The sequence below is a fragment of the Rhinichthys klamathensis genome, unplaced genomic scaffold, assembly GCF_029890125.1.
Source record: "Rhinichthys klamathensis goyatoka isolate OS25496 unplaced genomic scaffold, OSU_Roscu_1.1 h1tg000501l_1, whole genome shotgun sequence".
NCBI lineage: Eukaryota > Metazoa > Chordata > Actinopteri > Cypriniformes > Leuciscidae > Rhinichthys > Rhinichthys klamathensis.
This window is the reverse complement of record NW_026606982.1, coordinates 710029-718445: the sequence shown is the minus strand read 5'-3', so window position 1 is coordinate 718445 and position 8417 is coordinate 710029.

The window sequence follows — 8417 nt, the reverse complement described above, 5'->3', positions numbered from 1 at the left end:
ATGTCCCCGCATAAATAGTAAAACCTAAAATCACTTGTATTGAGAGTAGCAATGGTCTCCACTATGAAATGGCTTAATAAACACAGTAAATAGTGATTAATGAAGGTTTCTGCGAGGTTTAAGGGCAGGATTAAGGAATAGAAAATATCATTAGCTCAGTATAAAAGTAGAAGTCAGTAGAAACTCCCATGAAAGAAAAACAGACATGTGCGTGGGCATGGAAGGATCCTAAAAGGTGCTGGGCTGAATGGGATTTTGATGGAATTTGAGGGGATTGCTGACAGTGTTTAAGTTTGCCTACCCCCCCCCCCCTCTCGGTCTCTGTGTATCTGCATTGCAGTTTTTTCAGCAGGACAGACTCTATATGTCTCTGATAAGAAACCCACTCCCATACCCATTAATGTCCTTCAAGACGAGAGGGAGTATATGATGAGACGGAGAGGCATGATAGGCATGTTTTCACTTTTACTTATTATAACTTGTTCCCCCTGCACCTCGCTGTGCTCTGCTCTGTCAATCGCTCATTGCCTGTGGTCTCCTATACCGTACCGTAAGCTGTGCTTTGCTCTGTTTACTGTGACGTCCTTTGTGCTGTGGTCTGTACTGTGATGGATGTTTGCAGTCTCTGTCAAGAACAATTAGGAAATAAGATTAGCCCTGCAATTAATTTATGCGGCTTTACAGAGACCACCTATTGATCTCAGTATGGGGCTGTGTGCAACATATTCCTGAGAGAAGTGTAACTGATATAATATAAAATTATATTATAATATAAGATTGAACAAATATAAAATAATTATATTCAGAATATATAATATTATCCTTATACATTTTAATCTTTCATGTGTTACATGTGCGTGCGTGCGTGCGTGCGTGCAGTGCGTGTGTGTGTGTGTGTGTGTATATATATATATATATATATATATATATATTATAATTATATATTATAAAGGTTTTAAGTTCATATTGTTCACTTATATTAAAAGTAGTTAATACATTATAAATAAAAACATCTGATAAACAAAATATAGGCCTGGCTTTCAAATACTGTAATATACTTGCAATAATTAATTTTATCCCCAGATATTAGGCATCAGTATTAGTATTGGTATGGCCTTCATTCATAGTTCATTGTAAAAAAAACTAATTTGTAATTAAAACAAATATATAAAATACTGTTTATGTTGTTTCCACATTAATTTTTAGTGTGGAAATATATTTATGATTACAAATTGTAATGTTAGGTGCAATTAATTACAGAAAACAGTTAAATTAATTTGTGCTTTTTTTTATCGATCAACAACCCTAACAATGAAAGAAAATCTACATATTATCTCTGTCTGTGTATATGTATATTGGATGGTTGTTACTCAGTATTAAGTGTTTTAAAGTTTATCTCACACATCTTTCATTCTTAGCCTGCCTGGCCATTCAAAAATGTGTGTTTGTGTGTAGATGGAAAAAAACTGTGTAAAACCAGGATGCAGAACTCATTGCTTGTGATTGTCTGATTTGTGTGTGGGAGAGAGAGAGAGATGGGACAGTTCAGGTATTATCCTGTACTGTTCACATTTGCTCAGGATGAACATGCCGATTATTAAAATGGAAGCGAGGCTCTGAAGGAGAATCCCTCTCCAGGGGTGGGGTTGAGCTTTGACAGGGGGCTGATGGTGAATGCTGAGCTGCAGACCAGATCTGCTGCCACTGCACTTTTCTCTGGTCATTCCTCAAGACACTCACTCACACACACACACACACACACCGCTTTACACCCAGACTATAAGAGGCTCCTAATCTGCTGTTACACTCTCAGTAATGTATTAACTCTGAACCAGCACTGCAGAGTGCTGCACTGCGCTATATCAACATTCCCACATAAAAGAACAATACACTTGTAAAAAAAAAAAACTAAAAACATCCCAGCCCTGTAACTAAAGGGAATTGTATCTAGACTGCACAAAAGGACCCCTTGCCTGGAGTGAAGTTTTATGGTGTTTAAAAAGAATATTTTAAACGGCTTGGTTTGTTTACACTATAAAAAGCCTCTGGACTTGGAACGATGTGCTAGCTTGTGAATGTTAAGTAGAAGAAAGAGAGGTAGAGCTCAGCCCACACAGTCAGAGTCCATCACAGCACTGCAGAGGAGACCCTACAAGTTCATTTTGATAAACACCCTCTATTCAGGAAAACAGCAATCGTTGTTTTATCATCCATCAGGGGCGTAATTTGTGGGGGGGATGGGGGGGATATAACCCCCCCAATATTTAAATCTATGCATTACAACCCCCCCATAATTTATACCATGATCACAATATCAGGAGGCATACCCAAACTTCAACCCCCCCAATGTTCAAACCAAATCTACGCCCTTACATCCAGGTGTGTGTACAATCAAATACTCATCAAATATGTTGCTTTCCAGTCGAATATTATTTTGTGCAAAAGCTGCATTAGCTGCTTTATGTATGGTTAATGTTTAGTAAACGTGTAAAGCTCATAATAATCTGTGTGAGATAAGGTGAGATGTATCTGCATTATGTAACTCTATTCCAGCTGCTGTTATACCTGACTGCTCCCGTTCTCTTATTCACAAAGACGTCGCCATCTTGAGCTCTCTCTCTCCGTTTCTTCCTTGCTTTGCTTTCTTAAGTATATACACATATATTTGTTAGTGGGGATGTTCTATTGACTTCAATTGTTTTGACACTGAGCCAGTGATATTTGCTCCCTACTAGGGGTGTGCGATATTGACAAAAATGTATATCTTGATATTTCCTTTGTTGATAATGATAATGATATTTTGCTTAGTGTGTTTTTGTGCTGGTACCTTGGATGATTTAGGCTGGTCGTGGACTGCAAACACTGAAACTTTTCATATTCTTCATTTTCTGCGCTGTGGTCAGTTCAATAACTTTTCCATTATGGACCAATATTTACTGCCTTAAATTGATTTTCAGGCCCATTTTTACCTTTTATATGTGCTTTTCTTTCTAACCTTATTAAATATGTTGGTAACACTTTAGAATACTGTATCTTACTTACTGCACAACTAATAAGGAATTACTGAAGAACTAATAGGTAATTCTTTATTAACACTTAAGTCACTACTGTTAACTATAGGAAGATGTTAACTAATCAGTATGTAATAGAATTTTATGATTGTGATAAGTAACAGTTAGTAAATCAATAACTAATTAATTCTGTCATACTTCCTGAAGAACTACTATTAATTATGGTTCAAGAAAAATAACTATGAAGTAACTGCTAATGAACAGTCATACACAGTAGTCACTACAATAATCCATTTTATTTTAGCAGTGGAGTTGTGAATGAAGAACACAAATCAAGTACTTGAGTAAAAGTACAGATACCACAATAAAATATTACTCCAGTAAAATTATAATTAGGCCTATTCATTTTCAAAATTACCTTAGTAAAATTACAAAGGTAATTCATTTTTCTCTGAACTTCATCAGTACTTTAAAAGTAAAAAGTTTTAGTCATTCTTCAGCCCTAATAAGAAAGATAAGTGCAGATATTTACCTATAGGATATATAGATCTGCAAATAACCTTTTATTTCATTAGCAAAACTTATCATAATGTACATTACATTCATAGTGTTTTTTTTTTTTACTGTAAGTTTGATTTGAGTCAGAAGTATGTGGCAATTCTTTATTAATTACTAATGGGTTCCCTATATTTTCACTTTAGAATACTGTTCCAGGTTCTAAGTAATTCCTGAAGAATGATCTAATAACTCTTTATTAATTAACAATTAATTTCCTTATATTTTCACTTTAGAACACTGTTTCAGGTTATCAGTTGCCTGATTCCTGGATAATTATTTGATAATTATTTATTAATTATTAAGGGGTTCCCTATATTTTCACTTTAGAATACTGTTCAAGGTTCTAAGTCATTCCTGAAGAATTATCTAATAATTATTTATTAATTACAAATAAGTTCCCTATATTCTCAGTTTCCCTCAGTCTATGCTGAGGAAAACAGACACACACAGTACTGTATAAAATATAAAACTAATCTGAGGTTAGTTATGGCAAAGCACTTGTGTTGTGTGGGTTTCCTTTCTGAAGTTGATTTCTTACAGAACACACTCACAAAACCACACAGGCAAACATTTAACTTTAACATTATATATGTATTTGTTAAAATTTCTACTTCTATTAATAACATTAGTGAATAAGGAAGGTCACAACTCAATGTAGTTTTGTATGACTGTTCATTAGTTACTTCTTAGTTATTTTTCTTGAACCTTAGATAATTTGTAGTAGTTCTTCAGGAGGTGTGACAGAATTCATTAGTTATTGATTTACTAACTGTTACTTAACACAATCATAAAATTCTATTACATACTGATTAGTTAACACATCTTCCTTAGTAGTTAACAGTAGTGAAGAAGTAGTTAATGAAGAATTACCTACTAGTTCTTCAATAATTCCCTATTAGTTATGCAGTATATAAGAAACAGTATTCTAAAGTGTTACCAATATGTTAACTTGCATTTGTAATTGTAACTCATAATACACAACACACACCCCTATTCCCTTGTGATTTTGGCTCCTCTTTTATTTGCTACCCCTGGAATCTTAATAAGACTATAATTTATGTTCATTAAAACAGTTGGTATCACTTTATTTCTATAGTCCATAGACATTCTACTGACTATAAGCAACTACATGTCAACTACCAGTATTAGTAGACTGTCTGCCTAATATCTACTTAGCAACTACAGCTCAACTTATTCTACTAACCCTAACAGAACAGTCTACTAAAACTCTAATGAGAGTAGTAGTTGACATAGTTGTAAATGAATGAGAGTTAGTTGACATGTAATTGCAAAGTAACTATTGATAGTAGAATGTCTAAAGTGACTGTATCAAAATAAAGTTGAACCAAATAATTGATTTGAATCATTAGAAATATCATGAAACTTATATACAGTGTATTATATATCTTCTCCGCTAACCAACTGCAGTAACTTCACATACTAATTTTATGCTAACCTTTATTGACCCTTCAGTCCTCAATAGAAGCTAAATGATAAAATAAATAAAAAATAAACACATTACTCTCTTTCTGACACGTTGATACAACAAAGGTCCCCTGAGATTAGAAGTGACCTAATTAAGACTGATAATGAGCTAAACATGACTATATCCACTTGACATGACTAGTCCACTCTTCAAAAACTTACCAATCACATCACTGCTCACTGCACAGAACTCGTGTTAGAAACTCTCCTCGTGTTACCTTGCAGTGACTTTGCTCAGTTTATGTTTGTTTGCAGTTATACCTGCCAATAGGGCATCTTGATAGCCTGTCCATGTGCAGGTTATTCGGCACCATTGATAAATCAATCTAGCACTGAACAGCTAAGCCACTAGTCACCTTATTTTCACATAAGAGCGGGCGCCACATTTTAGACTTGAATGTCCAAGGCTTCCGGTGTCAGCCATTCCAGTTATTTTAGCCATACAAATACGGTATGTTATGCTGCTTGATCTTACAAACTGGTATTATTCTGATTTATTATCATAATCATAAACACACTGGTTTATAGCACAAATAGTTTTACCAGTTACTGCACTTTGTAGTTATTTACATAGTGGCTAATGAATCAGTCTCGATGGGCCTCATCACTTATTTAATCGCAAATTAGGCTTTCATTGCATACTATAACTTCTAGATGATAAAGACTTTCATTTTGATTTAATGGGTTTTTTAAATTAATATGCATGTGGTGTTTGCGCGTGTGTGTTGTTGATGGATGTATGGTAGTCTTCGCCTCAAGATCCCTTTCTAAATGTCAGGCATCTTTACTGTCTCTATCTATCATCTCTCTCTAAGTCAATCTCTCCTGCTCTCTCTTTATAATTCACATGAGTCATGTAAGGAACGTAACGTCTGGTTCTGCTGCTCAGGTACAGCTGGGCTGAGACTTTGCCACTCTTGGTAAATATTTGATGCTGTTTGCTATTATACACCAGCCTGAACACACTTTCATCACTCTGTTGTTCTTTTACAGAGAATAAATATTTCTGGTGTTTGCATTCTGAAGGTTCTAATGTGCGTGGTCAACGCATTCTCATCCCAAGGCGTCACTAAAATGACAATTTTGACCATGCTTCAATATTCGACGCTTTAGGCACCCTTTAGCGTCAGTTATATGACGCGATCCTAGGGCGTCATCTTACTGACGCTTTACCTAAGCGTCAGTTAGATGACGTGGGTAGGTTTAGGTCTGGGGTAGGGTTAGGATTAGATAGCGTCATCTAACTGACGTTAAAGGTAAAGCGTCAGTAAGATGACGCCCTAGGATCGCGTCATGTAACTGACGCTAAAGGGTGCCTAAAGCGTCGAATATTGAAGCATGGTCAAAATGATTCCCAAGGCGTCAGTTTCATGACGCCTAGGGATGAGAATGGGCTGGCGTGGTAGAAAGGGATTGTGCTTTATACTTCAGATTCAGGAAACCATCTCAAGAGGACACTGGCAGTCAGAGGGGAAATCATGAGAAGTCTAGATTATACTTAAAGCACTGTACCTGTGAAGCTGAAGTGACAGTGTGTTAAACGCTTGTGTGTGTATGCATGACTTGTGCGGTTTTGTCTGGGAGTTGAAGCACACAGCAGATTAGCTGTGAGCACTTAGGTCTGCTTTCTTCCTCTGATGTGATTCTTTCTGATTCCCTTTCTTTTTCTTTCTTCCTTCATCTCTCTCTCTCTCTCTCTCTCTCTCTCTCTCTCTCTCTCTCTCTCTCTCTCTCTCTCTCTTCTCTCTCTGGCGAATCTCCTCTTCTCGGATCACTTAGAAAGAAATGCGGAAAAGACTGCATAGTATGTCTGTGTGTTTGTACTCTTACGTTTGAGTATAAATATACTTATCGATTTCAATATATTGATTTCTCATTTTACTGTGGTTCTCATTAATTTCATTACAGTTAAGCCGAACATTATACTCTTCATCGTATTGACATGAGTGAACCTCTTCCCCACAATGTTTAGTTATTTGTATATCATTAATGAACAATGTTATATTATTATTGTTGTTGTTGTTAACATTTAATATTTGTTAAATACTCAACTCTCTCTCATAACTATATTATTATTAAAATTAATTGTCACTTATCACCACTTGTGTTTTGCACCGGTTCATAATATATTGTATATTATAATTAAAGAGAGTTTTTGTCAGAAAGCATCAGGAAATCCCAAAGCAAAATGACATTGATGAAGTCTCCATTGCTCCTTCTGCTTACTGTTGCTTTACTGCTTTTCAATTAAAGACCAAAATAGATTTTGCTTCACTGTCAAAGGTCAGCAGGATCAATTAACTATCTGACCGATAGGTTCATGTTTTGCTGTGCATCTTTTATTCTCACTTGTTTAGCAGGCAAATGCACATACCACTCTCTCCATTTCATTTACAGCAGCACAATCTTTGTCTTTGCCTCACTCTTTCACTCTCTCAGTAGGAGTTAATTTTTAATGCTGAGTCATTTGGTGTGTACAGGAGGATGTGATTGCAGTATCACTGTTGTAGTGTAAATAATATATGTTTCTGGTATTATTGAAACTCTAAGTGTTACGAGTCAGCACAACTTGGTGCTCACAGCAGCATGCAGTTCTTGGTAAGGATGTTAGACACCAAAAAATAAACTGATGTCAGTCTTGATGCAAAGTAGATTTTATACTAAGAAAACACAGCTTGAAATGAATTTAACAACTATTTCTATAAAATGATTTCACTGACTACACATTGCAGAGTTTATTTTTTGGGATCCATTTGGATTTGTTTTACAGTTACAAACCAGATATAAAGAAGAGTTCTGTTAGAATGTGTGTTTGATTCAGGTTTTGTCTATATTGTGGGGACCAAAGGAGGAAAACAGCTTAATAAACACAATAAATAATGTTGAAATGAAAGTAACAAAGTTTACACCTGGTATTAAGATGCGTTTTGGTCGATCGGATCACAAGACGAGGGAGACACATACCCGTTTACACCTGGTATCAACACGTTCTTACTCCCAACTCGTCACATATGAACACTACTGTAAATACTAGTTTCCTAGTTAAAAAATTGGACATTGACGCCCTCTCAAGTCAAAATTTGAATGCAACAAGCTCGTAATCACGACTTTAGAAGTGAAGTCGGAAATTTCCAAATAGCATGTGAAGGCAGCATAAGAACGTGTTGTTGCTGGTATTTTAATCCGTCTTTTTTGTCCACTTTCCACCACTTCTGTCCTGTTTTCTTCTTCAAGGGGAGGTTCTATGGGCGGGTAAATTAATGTTGTTTTTTTTTCAGATCTTTTGATGTAATGGACAAAAATAATCTCGAGCTATTTACATATGAATGCGCCGGAGACGCAGGAAAAACATACGGAATCATT